The sequence below is a fragment of the Microcebus murinus genome, chromosome 7 (genome assembly GCF_040939455.1).
Source record: "Microcebus murinus isolate Inina chromosome 7, M.murinus_Inina_mat1.0, whole genome shotgun sequence".
NCBI classification, from domain to species: Eukaryota; Metazoa; Chordata; class Mammalia; order Primates; family Cheirogaleidae; genus Microcebus; species Microcebus murinus.
In genome coordinates this window covers 63,172,929-63,191,464 of record NC_134110.1, presented here as the reverse complement: position 1 = coordinate 63,191,464, position 18,536 = coordinate 63,172,929, and positions in this window count along the sequence as shown.

Genomic DNA, 18,536 nt, shown 5'->3' with positions numbered 1-18,536 from the left:
AACTGTTTATATATCTTAGCCTCCCAATTCCTCTTCTAAGAATTTTTTCTAAAGAAATTATCAGAGATATATTGCAAAATGTACGTACAAGGAAGAAAATTCAAGCATCATGTATTACAGTATTGAAATCTAGAATAATTTTAATGCCTAATGGTAGGTTAAATATAGGTTAAATAAATCTTAGTGTGTGTGTTTATATACATGTGTATATATATAATATAATGCATTATTACAGAGTTAAGTAAGATAGTGAATAATGACAGAAAAATGTTCATCATATATTATTTAAAAATTCATTTATTTTGAACTCACTTATTATAAAATTAGAACATTACTTGTTTCTTTAAATACCATGTGACACCATATTAGGATAAGTGAAAGAAACTAAAAAGTATCTTCAAAAATAGTGTATAAAAAGATAATAGTTTATTCAGTATAATTTAAATGTAGTGAAAAAAATACGTGTATAGGAGATTAGAAATATATACACTAATATGTTAGCAGTAGTTACCTCAAGATGATGGCATTGTGGGTGAATTCAATTTTTTAAATTTCCAGCTTTTTGTTTCATTCTTTTTCAATGAACATTTATCAGATTTCAGATAAAGACTATATAACAAATATTGTGTAGACATATCTCTTTATTAAACTTTATTATTATTTTCCTTAGGAAAAGGGTAGGTTGAAAAGTCAGGAAAAATCTTTTGCTTTTCTCCTTCAGACTGGGAAGACTATAATCAGAAACTGCAAAGCAAAAGGATTGTTTACAATTCACCATCAAACACACAGGTCTTTAATTATCATTCTTAATCCATATAATAATATTAATTCCTTTTTGGCACCAGCTCTGTACTAGGTGAATGGTACAAAAGAACCATAAGTGTATTAAGTGCCCTACTATTCAGAGTAGACAGAGAAGGAAATCTTCTCTAGTTGCAGTGGTCAAAGAGCTTCTCAAGGAGGAAGGCTTTGATTTAGACTTTAAAGGATACAGAAGATTTAGATTAGGATTGTCAAATCCTTTGGCCTTAGGACTTCTTTATAACACTCTTTAAAATTATTGAAGACCCCAAAGAACTTTTGGTTATGTGGGTTATATCTATCAGTATTTACCATATTAGAAATTAAAACTGAGAGAATTAAAAAATATTTATTAATATATTTTAAAATAAATTACATGCTAACATAAATATTTTTATGAAAATAACTATAGTTCCCCAAATAGAAACATTTAGTTAGGAAAGTGGTGTAGTTTCACATTTTGCATTTTAATAGAAGAGAGCTGTATTCTCATATTTGCTTCTGTTGTGATATCACACATCATGTAGCCTCTGGAAAAGTCCACTGTATGCTTTCAAGAGAATGAGAGTGAAAAGGCAAATAGCATCTTATTAGTATTATGAAGATAGATAGCATTGACATTGTGGACCCCCTGAGAACTGCTTTGAGAACCACTGATGAAAAGAGACCGAGAAAACAAACAAATAAAGGAGGCTGAGGGCAAAATAAAGGGATGGTATAATCTCAGAGGCAGGAAAGCACAAGGCATATCAGAGATAGAGTGGACAGAGGATCTGGTAGTTGTGAAAGATTCAGATGGGAGAGTTAGAAGGGATATGGCTAGAAACATAGGTTGGGGGGTCACATTATGTCAATTAAAAAAACACTAGCCTCCTTATTTATGACCATCTTCACTGACCTCTACTTTTGGCATCAGGAAACTTCAGGTCAGGAGTGATACAAGAGAAATTCATACTTGGTCTTAGGAAATTCTAACATTATATAGCTAGCAGTATTCTTATTGATTTGTTGATTGCTTTATTCATTCAATTTATTTAGTGTTTACTGCATTCCAAGAGGCAAGGTAAGAGCTAGTGATACAAAGGTCATAAAAACACAAACTCTACTTTATAGAACTCCCAAATTAGTGGGAGATTCAGATATTGAAAAGATAAGCAATACATTCATTAATCTGCCAGAACACAGAGAAGAGGGCTGCTAACCTTGCCTGGGGGGTGTGATGGAGTTTGTGGGTTGGACAGGAAGTCCTAAAAGTTTGAAGTCCCAAATACCAACAGGCAAAAAATTGAACATGATGAGAAATACTAGAAGTATAAAGCATAACAGATACAGTTCTAGAATTCACACAGTAGATATGGGGAGATGGTCTTCTAGTACTAAGGAAAAATTTCCTGAATATATGTTCTCTTTTGAAAGTACATATGTACAAAATCTCTTTTCCCTAAAACCCTACAGTATCTTTCTCCTGCTGGGCCTGGGAAACACCATCAGTTATCTTAATGTCTCTATTTTCTTCACTTCGATAACCTTTTTCAGTTCTTTTGTTCTCCTCTATGACTCAGTAACTAGAGTGAAGGGGAGGAAGAAATTTAGATAATTACAACAGTTTTAAACCAAGAAGTGGGGAACACCTTTACTAGCCCAACTAATTATGATTAAATAAGTAAATAAATAGAGAACCTATCTCCCAGCACCACCTGCAGGGGATGAGGAAGTCTGCAGCAGGATTCAACACTTCCTTTTCTGCCAGAATATCTTCAATCCAACATTCCTTTATTGAGCATCCACTGAGTAAAGAGCCCGATTTTAGTAGACAAGGAGATGCAAAGACCAATAAAAGACCATCCACTCATACTCTAAGGAACATTATTAGAGCTTGAGGATGTTTGTGATGATTAGAGTAGCTTGGAAAGAACTGATTAAATGTAAGAGAATCAGGCTTCTTTTTTGCAGATTGACTAGTAAAGCAACTACTGCATTGACTTTTTATAGCCTCCACTGACAGAAACTGAAAACAAAGGTGATTTCACCCTTTTTACAGAGTCAACGAACAATGTGTGTTTTAGAAACTTCAAATCTGTTCAGTTTGTAACATGATGAGAAAAGCCTGTTGCACACCAATTTCATGTTGCTTCTTTTCGAATTTAAGGCTGTCCCCAGATGACTCTTACGAGATGGTTCTCTGCTTCTGAGAGGAGTCAGATGGAAGAAGATACATGGATTAGTATAAATCCATAAGCACCTATTTGAATAAAGTGTATACTTGTAAGAGGCTTTTTCTTTCCTTATCAAATCATGTCCTAAAAGCTAAGAGGAATGAGGTTTTGAAACGTTCCTAGCATTGTATAGTCTTGCAAATGAATATGAAATATTTTCTTGATTTCTAACATTTAACAAAGAAGCAGAATGCACCAGATACAAAAGAAACAAAAGAAAGGAAATGAGCATTCATAACACTCTCAAAACAAAGATTTCTGCTGGGTGAGTGATCAAGAATGTGAATAAGATTGATCTGCAGGATGGCTTTCAATGTTTTTCTTTGACTGGATTTAGAATATTCCTATATATAGAGTCAAGATTTTTAGGGAGAGTGGTCAGTCAGCTATCACCCATTCTGGAACTCTAGGAAAATGCTCACATGAATTTGGGTCGTTATATTCTGTTGTTTTCCATCTTTTCTGCTAGGCTTTTGAGCTGCCTAATGCAGATTAAGGCTTCAGTCAACATTTCCAATTATACTATTTTCCAAAATCACACCAAAAGGTATAAAAACAATGATATGGACTGGTAATTAGAATAATAAATTCTCAGGGGTAAAGGGATCTTACATATCATGTAGTCCCGTATTTCTGAAAGCGTGGGTCCTATATCTGCAAAAGAATTTCTTCCTCATTACAAATTCAGACTACTGGGCTCCACATCAAAACTAATCAATTGCAATCTCTAAGGATGGAATCCAAGAATCTGCTTTTTAAATGAGCTCCTTAAAAAAAAAAAAAAAAAAGCTCCTTAAGTTAATATGTGCCTTAAGGTTTCAGAACCAGACTCTGCCATGTGACAGGTGAGGTTATAATATGAGAGAAGTCAAGTGATTTGGCCAAAGTGGCACAGCCAGTCAGAGGAAGAAACTGACTCAGATTCAAATCTTGACTCCCAGACTAGAATTTTTTCAACTGTAAGTAGTTTGTATTTATTTGTAAATTTCCAATAGACCTCAATGAAAAGGGAATTTGAGTTCTGTGTTCCTTGACATTCCCCAAATATTTAATACCAATAATTTATCATTAATGGGTCTTCAGTATTTGCTAAGTCAGCTGTTGCCTTCAAATGTAGGAAATATCAACTATAGAAGCTCGAGGACAAAGGTATTTTGTTATCTTGCTACCATCCCATTCCCCTTTGCAATAAGACATGCAAGTTCATTTATCAACAGGAAGATATACTAATTTTTTCTCAAATCGCCAAGAGACAACAATAAAAAGTAAATGGAAAACCCTGCTACTAGTGTTCAGCAAGAATATCCCACTCTCTGTAACAACATACCATATGGTATTTCCCTACCTTGGTCAGTATTTAACCTAACAATTTATTGCTAGGCGTCTTGGCAGCAAGCTGTGCAGTAGAAGTGGAATCTGATTGAGGTGAGTTAATTAATGTGGTGGCAGCTTGGAATGTTGTCCAGCTGCCAGTGAGAATTATGTTTGTTTGCCTTTGGCCCAAGTGTGAAATGGCTGGCTGTTGATTTCAGAAGTGTGAGTGTACATTTTTATATCTCACACGAATGAATACATTTTTTGTATCCTACACATTTGGGGAAAAGCTAAAATTTATTGGGTCATGTTATTTACCACTTGTGTGGCAGAAGGAGAAAGGTGGAATTTTGCCCCAGAGGTTGATTCTGCATCTGTAGAAAAAGCAAAAGCAGGTGGCATATAAATCCACGAACAGGTAAATAAGCCACTTGAAATTAGCTCATCTAGCCTAATGTTTTAAAGAATAACTTTAAAAAGGAGGTAAAAAAGATTTTTGAACCAGAAAAGAATAACTCTTGTAATGATGAAAGGATCCTGAAAGTAAGAAATGGAGTTTTAAACTTCCCTTGAAGCAATAGCTTTTGGATTTACTATTGATGTACGTACATTTACTATTTTTGTTTTCTTTTCACCAAACACATCCTTCTGTTGAAGACATCATCTCACTGTGCAATCTTCCTTCCTATCAATACCTGATGACAGTGATTCCTATGATGTGTTTTTGATGTTAAAGGTACTATATAATTTTGACTGGCTGTTACTGATATGAGCAGGGTGTTCTACAATTCCAGCAGTCAATAACTGACCAATAAAGTTAAAAGTGCATTTGAAGAAAAAAAAGTGCATTAGAAGGGTGTCAGATATTATTGTTCTCTTAATATTTTTTCTATGTAACATCCTATTAAGATAAAATGCCTTGGCAAAAGTTCACCTTAGTAAATTAAGGAAATGGATACTTAAAAATATAATGCATAAAACATTATTTTACCATTTTGAAAAATTTCAAAACACACTAAAACTAAAGGAAATAGTAGGTAGAAAATGTAAGAGAAAATAATATGAAGAAAAGTTTGTAAACCTAACAAGTGTTACCAGAATTCCTTTTCAATGATGAAAAGATTTCCTTAAACTTTGATGTTACCATGAAAATATAAGAAAACTTTAAAATAAAAGTATTCATACTTTGGAAGATGCTAACTGAAATTGGTTTCTCTAACTTGGTTAAAAACCTAGTAAAACAATAACATTTTAAATGCAGAAGTGTATAGAAAAACCACAATGCATTTCCTGTGTACTGAGAACTTTTAACCTAAAAAGATATAATAACTTTTAAACTTTTATTCAAATGAATGAGTGGTGCTTTGAGATTTGGACTTCATTTTATTGGAAGTTGAAGAAATTTTTTTGGTCATGTGCTAAATAATAGAATATGATGTTTCCTTTTTTCCCAAGGGTATTTGATATAGTATTATTCATGATGCTTTTTCTAATGCTAAACATTTTTAGTAATAGAAGTTATTATTGTATATAAAGCTTATAGTTTACCTTGGTTACTTTGTTATTTTCCTTTATTAGATATGGCAATTTCAAATATGAGAAAGACATTTTGTGTTTAGTTTTCAAAAAAAGTAAAAAAAAACCCCTGGTAAATATTATTGTACTCAGAAGATTATAGGGTTATTATAACCTTGACCTTTTGGGTCAAAGTAAGCCTCAGAGTCTTGTTTTAGATTATATTACTGTCAGAGTAAAGAAGAAATTAAACATTTTAATCTAGCGTTTACCTTATGGGTATCTCATAAGATAAAACTTATCACAGATATCTGGCCTGAGAATGAACTTCTATATATTATCTAGTTGTTACTGTAAAAATATTAAATTTAATTTGGCATAGGCAAATATTTTCCCCTTAAAATTTTCAGATGTTTATTGTATGTTTACAAATATGTAATGACTATGGAAGATGTTCTTACACAAAATAACCCTAAAATTATTATTGCTCTCACATAAACTTTACTTTTACAGGATAGGTGTATTAGTTTTTGTGAAATGCTAAGGTTTAAAAAAGTTTTGATTTTTTTTTAGAAAAATCAGGACCATTTAATGAACATCACTATTAATGTAGAGGCCTCAAATAATTCTAACATCAGGAGATTAACTATATTATAGGTCTTCAAAATAATACAGAGAAATTATATACCTTCTATGTACAAAAATGGTATATCAATGGGGGATGATATAAGTTTAAATAAAATCAATTCTGTTGCATGTGAGATATTTTTAAGAAGTTTTCATAGTCTGCAGTTATTGACTTCTGCCTTCACTTTGTAGTTATTTATCGTAATTAAGAGGTATTTTTAAAAAATTATTCTCATTTTAGTGCACTTGATGTTTTATTAAGAATTAATAATTTTGAACACTTTTTTTATTTTCCCATATGCTTTTTTTTCAGATATAACTAGATTAGTGCCAAAATAAAATCACAAATTTATAGAACTTTAGAGTTTAAAGAGAATTCAGGTCTCTCAGTCTAAGAAATTTAAGGTGAGTAAACAAATTAGAGATTTTGAGTAACTTGCTGAAATCATGAAGCAAATCATGGGTAAAGTTAAGCTTGGGACTCAGATTTGTAAATCCAGTATGCTTCCCATCTGTATTAAATATTGTTCTAATTTTAATCTTTTTCCACATAAGTAGTAACTGTGCAAGTACCCATTATTCAAATAGGCAAACCCTTTCCCATTGATTTGTAATGCTATTTCTGTCATATATAAAGATGCCATATACGAGGAGGTTTATTTCTGAGCTCTTTATTTAGTCCAGCTGGTATATTTGTCTATCCCTCAATTTATTCTGATGTATTACAGGTTCCTAGGATTGTTTCTGTCCTACAATAAGGTCTTAAATTAGGTCATTACAGTTGCAGTAGCATCCATTTATTATAGTGAGAATTACAAACAGGGAGTATGCTGATTTTGCTTGAAAGGCTTGGGTCAGTGGAAAAAATACATTGTTTTGCATTTGGGTAGAAGTTGGAATCTACCTAGTTCCCCTATTATGAACACTGTACATGAGTATGGTACATTTGTAATGATCAATGAACCAATGTTGATCCATTATTAGCTAAAGTTCATACTTTATTTACATTTCCTTACTTTTTATTTCTTGTCCTTTTTCTGTACAAGGAGCCCATCCAACACACCGTATTACATTTAGTTGTCATGTCTCCTTATATTCTTCTTCTTCTTCTTCTTTTTTGAGACAGAGTCTCACTCTGTTGTCCAGGCTAGAGTGCCGTGGCGTCAGCCTTGCTCACAGTAACCTCAAACTCCTGGGCTCAAATGATCCTCCCGCCTCAGCCTCCCAGAGTGTTAAGATTACAGGCATGAGCTACCATGCCCGACCCTTATATTCTTCTTGGCTGTGACAATTTCTCTAGCTTCCTTGTTTTCAATGACCTTGATAGTTTTGAGTACTGTTCAAATGTTTTGTAGAATTTCCATCATTTGGAACTTATCTGATGTTTTTCTCATGATTAGACTGCTAATGTATTTTTGGGGAAGAAGACCACAAAGGTAAAATGCCATTTTTATCACATCATATCAAGGGTACATACTATCAACATGACTTATCACTGTTGATGTTGACCTTGATCCCCTGATAGTGTTCGTCAGTTTTTTCCACTCATTCCCCTTTCACCTTTTCATACCATGGGTTTTGGAAGGAAGTCACTATGCACAGCACACACTTATTGAACTGAAGAGTAGCTCCAACTCCTTGAGGATGGAATACATACATAAATTATTTAGGGTTCTGCACAGGAGACTTGTTTTTTCTCCCTCATTAATTTATTCAATCATTTATTAACATCAGTAATTTTTATTATGTTTTCTTTCTGTTCCTCATACTGGATAATTTCAATTGTCCTATCTCCAAGTCTGCTGATCTTCTGACTGCTCCTAATCTGCTGTTCCCTGTAGTAAATTTATTTCAGCAACTGTACTTTTCAGCTGCAGAATGTTTTCTTTCTATAATTTCTGTCTTTATTGATATTCTCTATTTGTTCATACATTGTTATCTTGGTTTTTAAAAAAAATTATTTGTCCATTGGGGGGGAAATGGGCATTTATTGAAACCTTAAAATCTGTACCCCCATAATATGCCAAAATAAAAAAAAAATTAAAAAAAAATTATTTGTCCATGGTTTCCTTTAGCTGGGTGTATTTAAAACAATTGACTTCAAGTTTTAGGTAAGTCCAATGCCAGAGCTTCCTGAGAGAGGTTGCTTCTTTTTTCCTGTGAATGGGCCATATATGCCTGTTTTTGTATGTATTGTGATTTTTTTGGTCAAAAACTGGACATTCTGAATATTATAATGTAACTCTGGATATATGTTTCTCTTCCCTAAGGTTTACTGTATGTTTGTTTGTTTTGAGTCAGAGTCTCACTCTGTTGCCTAGGCTAGAGTGCAGTGGCATCATCATAGCTCACTGGAACCTCAAACTTCTGGGCTCAAGCGATGCTCCTGCCTCAGCCTTCAGAATTGCTGGGAGTATAGGTACATGCCACCACGCCCAGCTAACTTATCTATTATTGTAGGGGTCTTGCTTTTGCTCAGGCTGGTCTGTAACTCCTGGCCTCAAGCAATTCTCCTGCCTCAGCCTCCCAGAGTGCTAGGATGATAGGCATGAGCGACCACACCCAGCCTGTTCTTGCTTTTTGAGGACTATAGTCATCTGTTTGTCTAGTGATTTTTCCAATTTATTTTTGCAAAGACTGTATTCCTTGTGTGTTGTCACTTAAGACTGTTGTATTATCTCAGTGGTCAGTCAGTCAGCTGGCAGGGACCTGCTTAAATGCCCGGAGCCCAAAATGAAAAAAACCATACTCTCCTTTGTGTAGATTGACTCTGAGCTGAAGCACTCCTTCAATGCTTAGACAGGCCACCTATAATTCTGCCTTAGCCATCACCTCCTGTTTGCATAGACCCTACAGATTGCCCACAGGTACGAGCTTAGGGTCCCTTCTGTTTTTTTTCTGAGCCCTGGGCATACATGTTGCATGTATACTATTTCATTACTTTTAATTGCTAAATAGTATTCCATTATATGGATATGCCTAATTTTATCCATTCCTCAGCTGATAGACATTTGGATTGTTTTCACTTTTTAGTTCTTATGAAAAATGCTGCTGTGACATTGTGGACTCTTTCTAATATGTATGTATGTATGTGTGTGTGTGTGTGTGTGTATCTAATTCACTTCTATTTTAAAAACAGATTTATTGAGATGTAACTGATATATCATGAATTATACATATTTTAAATTTATAATTTGAATTTTGAAAATGTAAATCTGTGAAACCATCACTATTAACATTTCATCACCTTCAAAAGTTTTCTCATGCCCCATGGGAATGCCCCTTCTCATTCCCGTGGAATCCTACAATTCTGTCTGCCTGCATCTACTGATCTGCTTTCTGTCACTAAACATTAATTTGCATTTTATAGTATTTTATATTAGTGGAATAACACACTATTGCTCTTTTTTGTCAGGTTTCTTTCACTCAGCAAAATTATTTTTGGCTTCATTCCATGTTGTTGTATATATCAATAGTTCCTTCCTTTAATCCTGAGTACTAATCCATTGCATGTCTATACCACAATTTACCCCAGGAGTGGAGAACCTTTTCATGTTGGAAGGCTGCATTAATTTAGCTGTAATCAAATAAGGCCACATTCAAGACACTTCAATTATATGTACTTAAAAATGTACATTATTTTGTAAAAACCTAACTACTATGTACTCAATAATTTCAAAAAGAAAACCTATTTGCTAATTTTAAGTTAACCTTTTAATGAGTTTGTTGGGTCTGCTTTTTGTTGGAAAGCATTTGAATATTTGGTTGCAGCATGGAAGTCCACAGTTTCAGCTGATCCTCTAGATGGGTATCAGTCATTTGTGACCTTAAGGGCATCTTGATTTGGGTGAGGTAGGGGAATGTAGATTCCCAGCAATAAGAGGTTGAAAAGCAAGAAAGCATTTTTTTGGGCATGTTGCTGAAGGCTTGGGTATTCTACTACATTGTTTCATATTTCAATTGGATATTTCTTAGCATCAAACAATGACTTTAAAATGGCATCTACTGAGAGTTCAATTAATTCCTTCTGTACTTCTTTAGGTGCCTTAGTGATATCAACTAGGTGAGGCTAAAATGCTAATTTGAGTGTGATGTCATGATTCTCAAAGTCAGTGGACCTTTTATTGTAGTCTCCAATTCACATTTATCATCCTGCTCATCAATGACCTTTGCTAACTGGGGAAAATGTTAATCTGAAATTTCCTTTTGAAGAAGAAGTGTTTTGAAAAAAGATAGCTTTCTTTGAAATGCTTGGATTTCTTGCCACATATCATATATAGACTTAGTTTTACCTTGCAAAGAAATATTCAAGTTGTTTTGATTTGACATATCACACAGAAATGTTGCATTCCTATGGAAATCTTTTTTCAATAATTCATATTGCTGATTCTCTTCTTCATAAAATGTAACTATCTGTTCTTGCAGAGATAAAATTCTGGCTAACACCTGTCCTTACAATATCCAATGCACTTTAGAATGATATGGCAAATCCACACTGAATACCCCATCATTCAACTTTAGCATGTTACAGAACTGACAATGCTATGTTGCATTTGCACGAATATAGTTAACAAAAGTTATAACTTGTGGCAAAGTGTCACTTAAAATAGTAGTTTTAGCATAGAGATTTTGCTGATATAAGGCACAATGAAAATAAATGAGAGCATCTGGATCTGTTAATATTTTTTTTAACCTGTGCAATAAACTCTTATTCATGTTTTCCTGTTGTGGAAGGTGCACCATTTGTACATACACTCACTAAATTTACCAAATTCAGTCCAACTTCATGAGATTTATCTTGAAAGTTGTTGAAGATATCTATTCCCTGTGTACTGTTTGCAAGAGTGGCCAAAGCAAGTAACTCTTGGTAGCACAGAAAATCTTCTGTTATGAGCCAAATGAAGTATAAAACCTGCACTGAGTCAGTAGTATCAATTAATTAATCCAAAGTGATTGAATAATATATATTTTCCTTTTGAAGTATTGCATGAAGTTTTTATGTTGACAGTGAATTTATTCTGCTGATCAGTTATGGTTCTCCTTGAAAGAGGCAGCTATTTGTACTTTGAAATGTTATCAGAGTCTAAGCATCCTACCACTTCAACAATGCATTCTTTCACAATTTCTACATCACTGAATGGCTTCCCTGTTTGCCGAGTATATAAAGCTACTTTATAAATTGTTTAAGTGGCATTATTTCCAGGTCTTATTGCTGCTTGAAAGAATTGTCTTTGCTTTTCATCTTTTAATTTCAGCAGTACAACCTTTCATGACTCTCCTTCTAATTAAAAATATCTGTGGTCCTTATGCATGTTATAATGCTGATGAGTATTGAAATTCTTTAATGTTGATATTACAGTATCACAAAGTAAACAAATCATCTTATCTTTAGCAGAAAGAAGATAATATTGCAATTCCCAATCCTTATTAAAAAATTTATTTATTTCCTTTAGCATTCTCTTCGTTTTCTTTGACATGATGGCCTGTTAAGCAGACAGAATTAAAAACTACTGTCAGGCTGTGTAACTATTCACAAATTCCACTTCAAACAGAAACACAGTGCATGTTGTCAAAAGCTGATAACAGACTGGTATACTCAACTCCCATAAACTCTCACCAACCAGCCTCATAGGGTAGTGGCGCCAGTCAGGAGGCGGAAGTCAGAACTAAATCCTGAGTATAGCAGCCGTCAATTTAGCACTAATTACTTACTAATATTCTAATTGTGCCAGTCAATCTGGGAGGATTATTTCATTGAAACTTATTTTATTCTTTGGTATTTTAAATACATCCCTTTTAAAAATAAAATAAAAATATAAAAGACAAACAAAAATGTATTAGTAAAAATAAAAGGATTCATTCTCTAAAATTTGGATTCAGTCAAAAGGCTACACTTAAGGACCTTAAGCCACAGGTTCCTCACCCCTGACTTATCAATGCATCTGTTGAATATCCATTTGGGTTGTTTATACCTTTTTGGCTATTACAAATGATCCTGTTTGAACATTTTTGTACCCATATTTTTATGTATTTAATATTTATGGCTTCATTTCTTATGGTAAATACAAGGGAGTGAAATGACTGAGTTGTATACTAGGTGTATGTTTAACTATCTTGCTAACTACTTCCAACAATGAAAAACAATGGCCATTCCAACAGTAGCCAAACTCTTGTATCATTTTACATTCCTACTAGCAGTGAGAGTTGCAACTGCTGTATATCCTCACCAAAACTTGTTATGGTTAGTCTTTTTAATTTTAGCCATCCTAGTGCGTGTGTACTGGTACCTCAGTATGGTTTTCTATTAATTTTAGTAATGACTAATGATGTTGACAATCTTTTTATGTGATTTCCCAGCCATGTATCTTCGCTGGTGAGATGTATGATCAAATCTCTTGCTCATCAGATTTTTTTTCTCAGTATTACTGAGACGGAGAGATGAGTTCTCAATATATTCTAGTTATATATATAAGTCCTTTGTTGGATATATGTTTAGAAATATTTCAGTTTGTGGCTTGCCTTTTCATTTTCTTAGCAGTATCTTTATTAAAGGCCTACATGTAGAAAAAAAAAAAAGAAACCTTCATATGGCCACAGCTCACATGGAAGACTTAGGAGTTTTAGTTGACCATGGTCTTAATAAGAGGTAAGGGTGTGATGTTGCTAATAAACTCAGGCTTCATTTTAAAGATAATGAGAAGTAATAATTTTATAGAACTATTTTTAATTGTTGGGCTAAATGTTAAATGGAATATTGTCAAATTTAAATGTATTCAGAGAAAGTAGATTAGGAAAAACTGAAGGAACGTGGCCTGGTCTAGAAATGAAAGGACTAAATGGACATAAAAGATTTCGCAAATTTGAAGGCTTTCCAGAGTAATAGAAGAATAAAGAGGATAGGACTTGTATTTAGAGGGATATGGATTAAAATCCTGACTACTCTGCTTAATAGCTGTATATTAGGCATAATACTCTTAAGACTAAGTCTTCATGTTGGTAACACTAGTAGTACATATTAAGTATTAAATGATATTATTCCTAAGCTCATTATTATAACTGATATTGATGTCAAGAATCATTTCTTATATAACTTTTAGCGATTCATAGGATGATTGGGATATCTGTTATGCTAAGGTCTCCTGTACAAAAATGGCACTTTATTTGGAAGGTGCATCAGTGTATTAGCTATCTAAATGTGTAAGAAATGACCCCAAATCAAGTAGATTAAAATAATAAATATTTATTATCTCACAATTTCTGCTAGGGTTTAGGAATTTAGGAACAGCTTGTCTGGCTCAGGGTCTCCCATGAGGTTGCAGTCAATATGTCAGCCAGAGCTGCAGTCAATTTAAAAGACTGACTGTGGACAGAAAGCTCAGGTTGTTGGGCTTGCTGTTAGTGGAAGGCCTCAGTTTCTCACTATGTAGCTTTTCAGTTTTGGAGCATGGGGCAGGGTCTTTCTCTGCTGCCCCAGCTAGAGAGCAGTGGCATCATCATAGCTCAGGCTCCTGCCTCAGGCTCCCACATAACTGGGACTACAGGCCCACACTACCACACCTGGCTAATTTTTCTATTTTTTGTAGAGACAGGGTCTCGCTCTTGCTCAGGCTGGTCTCTAACTCCTGAGCTTAAACGATCCTCCCACCTCAGCCTCCCAGAATGGCAGGATTATAGGCATGAGCCACCACACCTGGCCCACGTGGCTTTTCATAGTACAGCATGAGTATTCTTATAACATGGCAGCTGGCTTCTCCCAGAGTGAATAATCCAAGTGAAAGAACAAGGAAGAAGTCACAAAGCCTTTTATATCCGAATTTCAGAAGTTACATGTTGTCACTTCTGCCACGTTGTATTTGTTTAAAGTAAGTCACTACAACAACCCATACATAAAGACAGAATTAGGCTCCACCTTTTGAAGAGGGTATTATCAAAGAATTTGTGGATATATTTTAAAAACACAGCCACCAACCAGGAAACTCATGCAGAAAACGATTTTAAAGATGTTTCTGATGTTGCTGACTTAGGAAAGAAGTATTCAGCGTTTGTCCCCCTAACCAGGCAGCTGGACCTAGATTTCCTTTAATCTTCCATCACATCAAATCCATTTCCCCCATTTTCTTCCTAAAATATTGGGTTCACCCCAGGTAAAGAAATATTTCAACTATTTTTCATAAAATTCTGACATCAGGGATATACCTCCAGATTTTCCCTGTAAAAGGAACCCACTGGGTTCCCAAAAATTCACTGGGCTTTTACCTTAAGTGTTTTGGTCAATCAAGATAACTCATGTTATTCTGCTAGCTGAGACTTAATCTTCATGTTATATGAAGAATATTTCTCCTGCCAATCTGACCTATCTTATGTTTCCTATGGCTGCTACAACAAATTATTACAAACTGGGTGGCTTAAATAATAGAAGTTTATTCTTTTACAGTTCTGAAGGTCCTACATTCAAAATCAAAGTGTCAGCAGGTCCTTGCTCCCTCTGGAAGATCTAGGGGAGAATAGGTTTTTGTTTCTTCCAGCTTCTGGTGGATCTTGGCATTCCTTGACTTTTAGCTGTATTACTCCTTCATACAGGAGTTGCCTCCTCCTGTGTTATCTTCCTTTGTGTTGCTCTTATAAGGACACTTGTCTTTAGTAGGGCCCACCAGGAAAATTCAGATAATGCTCCTCTTAAAATTCTTAATCACAGGCTGGGCGGGTGGATTACATACTTTGCCTTATAAAGTAATATTCAGTCTTTTACCATAGAAGGCAATATTTATAGGTTCTGGGGATTAGGATGTGGCCATGTCTTTTTGGGGGCCACCATTCAGCCCACTATACCTTGTATCTATTAGCTTGGCAAAATAGGAGAATAAAAAGATCCTTAAGATAGCCCCTACTCTTATGACTATAACTTTTGTTTCTTAAAAGTTACTGTAAATAATTAAGATAATCACATGCCTATAAGTGTCTTCTTGGAAAAAGTGGGATTTACAATTTTTCAAGTGTGATGTAAAGTTGAGAAATATTGCTGTAATTTTTTTTTTTTTTTGAGACAGGGTCTTGCTTTGTTGTCCAGGCTAGAGTGTAGCAGTGTCATCATAGCTCACTGCAACCTCAAACTCCTGGGCTCAAGTGATCCTCCCAACTCAGCCTCACAAAATGCTAGGATTAGAGGCATGAGTCACCATGCCCTGCCTAGTTGATTAATTATTTTTATCAAGTATTTTGTACATATATAAAAACACAGGCCAGGCAGGGTGGCTCACACCCATAATTGTAGCACTTTGGGCGGCTGATGTGGAAGGACTGCTTGAACTCAGATTTGGAGACCAGAATGGGCAATATAGCAAGACCCTGTCTCTAAAAAAAAAATTGTGTTTTTAAAATAAAATTTTGTAGAGACAGGGTCTCATTTTATCACCCAGCTGGAGAGCAGTGGCATCGTCATAGCTCACTGCAGCCTTGAACTCTTGGACTCAAGCGATTCTCCTGCCTCAGCCTCCCCAGTAGCTGAAATTACAGATTTGTGCCACCATAGACAGCTAAGTTTTCTTTTTTTGTGGAGATGAGGTCTTGCTCTTGCTCAGGCTGGTCTCAAACTCCTGGCCTCAAGTGATCCTCCTGCCTTGGCCTCCTAAAGTGCTAGGATAACAGGCATGAGCTACCGTACCCAGCCTAAATATGCCACAGTTTAGTTAACCATTTTCCTGTTGAAATTTCAATTGTTTCCCCTGTTTTACTAATACATGTTGAGTATTCATAATCCAAAAATCCAAAATGCTCCAAAATCTGAAACTGTTTGAGCACCAACATGATGTTCAAAGGAAATGTTCACTGGAGGATTTTGGATTTTGAGATTAGGGATGCTTAAGTCGTAAGTATAATACATATATATATTCCAAAATCTAAAAAAACCTGACATCTGAAACACCTCCCAAGAAATTTGAATACGGACACTCAGCCTTTATAAACAATGCTATAAAATACTGTTAAATTTCAGTGTGCACATATGCAAGAGTTGCTATATATTTATACATGGAATTGTTGGGTTCCAGGGTATATGTATCTTCAACTCTGCTAGATATTTCTAAATTCCTATCCACTGTGGCATTCTTACTAACAATACACTAGTTCCTATAATTTTATTCATTGACAATAGACATTAAAAATGTCAATCTGATGGGTATGAATCTGGAAAACTTAGTTGCTCTATTGATTGTAGTAATTAATGGTTTTCCTTTTCTGTTTCTTTTTTTCCTTCTCAAAAAGGGAGCAATGAAGTCAGAAGGCTTGGGTTGATTGGCTATGACCACAGGAAGTTCACTTAACATTTTTATGTCTGGTCTTCCTCATTTTGCCATGTGTTTTGTTACAGATGTAACCTGGTATAACATGTAAAATATATTTAATGAGTAACTGAGAAATTATCTAGATAACTGTATTTTAAAACTTAATTAAACAATGATCATTTCATGAGTAAAGCAAATTACAATTTTAATGTTTCTGAAGAAAGTTGAATTACATTTAGCTCATGTCTATTATCTACCTACAAATTATTTAAAATGCTGTTGCCAGCTATGACAGATAAATCCCCAGATCTCAGTAACATTAAGAGTAGTTTATTTCTCAATCATGTAAAATCCTAGGACATGTTACTAATCAGCAGTCTGCATTTCAATAGACAAAAATTCACAGATTAGCTTCATAGTTTTTGCCCTTGGAGTCCTTTGCATCCTATTTATCGAGCTTGGGAAAAGATTAAGCCTATCATGTAGAAGGCTTTCAGGAGCCAGGCCCATGCCTGTATCATTTCTGTATGCATTCAGGTGGTCAGAACTCAGTTACTTGACAAGACTTGACAGCTTGAATAATAATCTAGCCATGTGTATATGAGGAAAAGGGAAGCAGATTTCCTGAATAATTGTTATGGTCAATTACTGTCATAACCTATTAAGTACCCCATAATATGTGAGGCTCTAGGGATACAAGTCCCTGTACTTGAAGATCCCACACATTCACTAAATATAATAGAAAACTAAATTAAGAAAAGGAGGCCTTCTTTACATTTTTCAATCTTTTAAACACCACTAAAGTATCTAAAAACTTCGCCTGAGACTTCCAGTTTCCAGTCTGGCACACAGGAGCTTAGTAGTTGCCTTTCTGTCCTAACAAGTAGAAAGCTGAACAAACTGAAAAATCAACAACTCTTCTTAGATCTGTCAGAGAAGTGAGGTCACAGGGCAAACCACTGTTCCTCAAATTGGAGACATAGACAGGAGAGTGCAGAGAATCACAACTTACCAGAGCAGAAACCTCCCCTGGAACCAGTGCTAGAAAAACCTAAACTGTAATCCACAAACTGCTTGAGGCTCAGTGTTGACCAGCGTGACAGTTAAAAACTCCAGGTGAGACTGAGGCAGGAGGATTGTTTGAGATTAGGAGTTTGAGGTTGTAGTGCACAATAATCACACCTGCGAATAGCCACTGCACTCCAACCTGGGCAACAGAGGACCTCTACCAAGTCCTTTCAGTGAACATGTGAGAAAAATCCCTGATGTGCTTCTGGCAAAGGGAGGGGAAAAGGAACAATTTTGAAATACACTATAGCATTCAATTTTTTTTAACAAGGTCTGTCCTTAGGAGAAACTATTTTACCAGAGCCTAACCTGCTGTTTTTTTTTTTTTTGTTTTTTTTTTTTAATTTTAAATGAGAGCCCAACTTACCTAAGGGAATGGAAATACCCAACTCTAGCCCATTCTAGCTATCCTGTTGACCTAAGTCAGGGAAAAAGACCAAAAAGCACTGGTGAAGTTCACAGTCCAGAGGTACAGGCTCACCAAAAGACTGAGACCTAATCATAGAGCTATCGAATGCTTCCCCTGCCCTCACACCTTACCACCACATTACTAAAGGCGTATTTACTGCAGTTCCTTTTACCTAGTACATCAAGTCTACCTTTCAATAAAAAATTACAAGGCATGATAAAAGGCAAAAAGTACAGTTTGAGGAAGCTAAGCAGGCATCAAAACCAGAATCAGATATGCCAGGGATGTTGGAATTATGAGACCAGG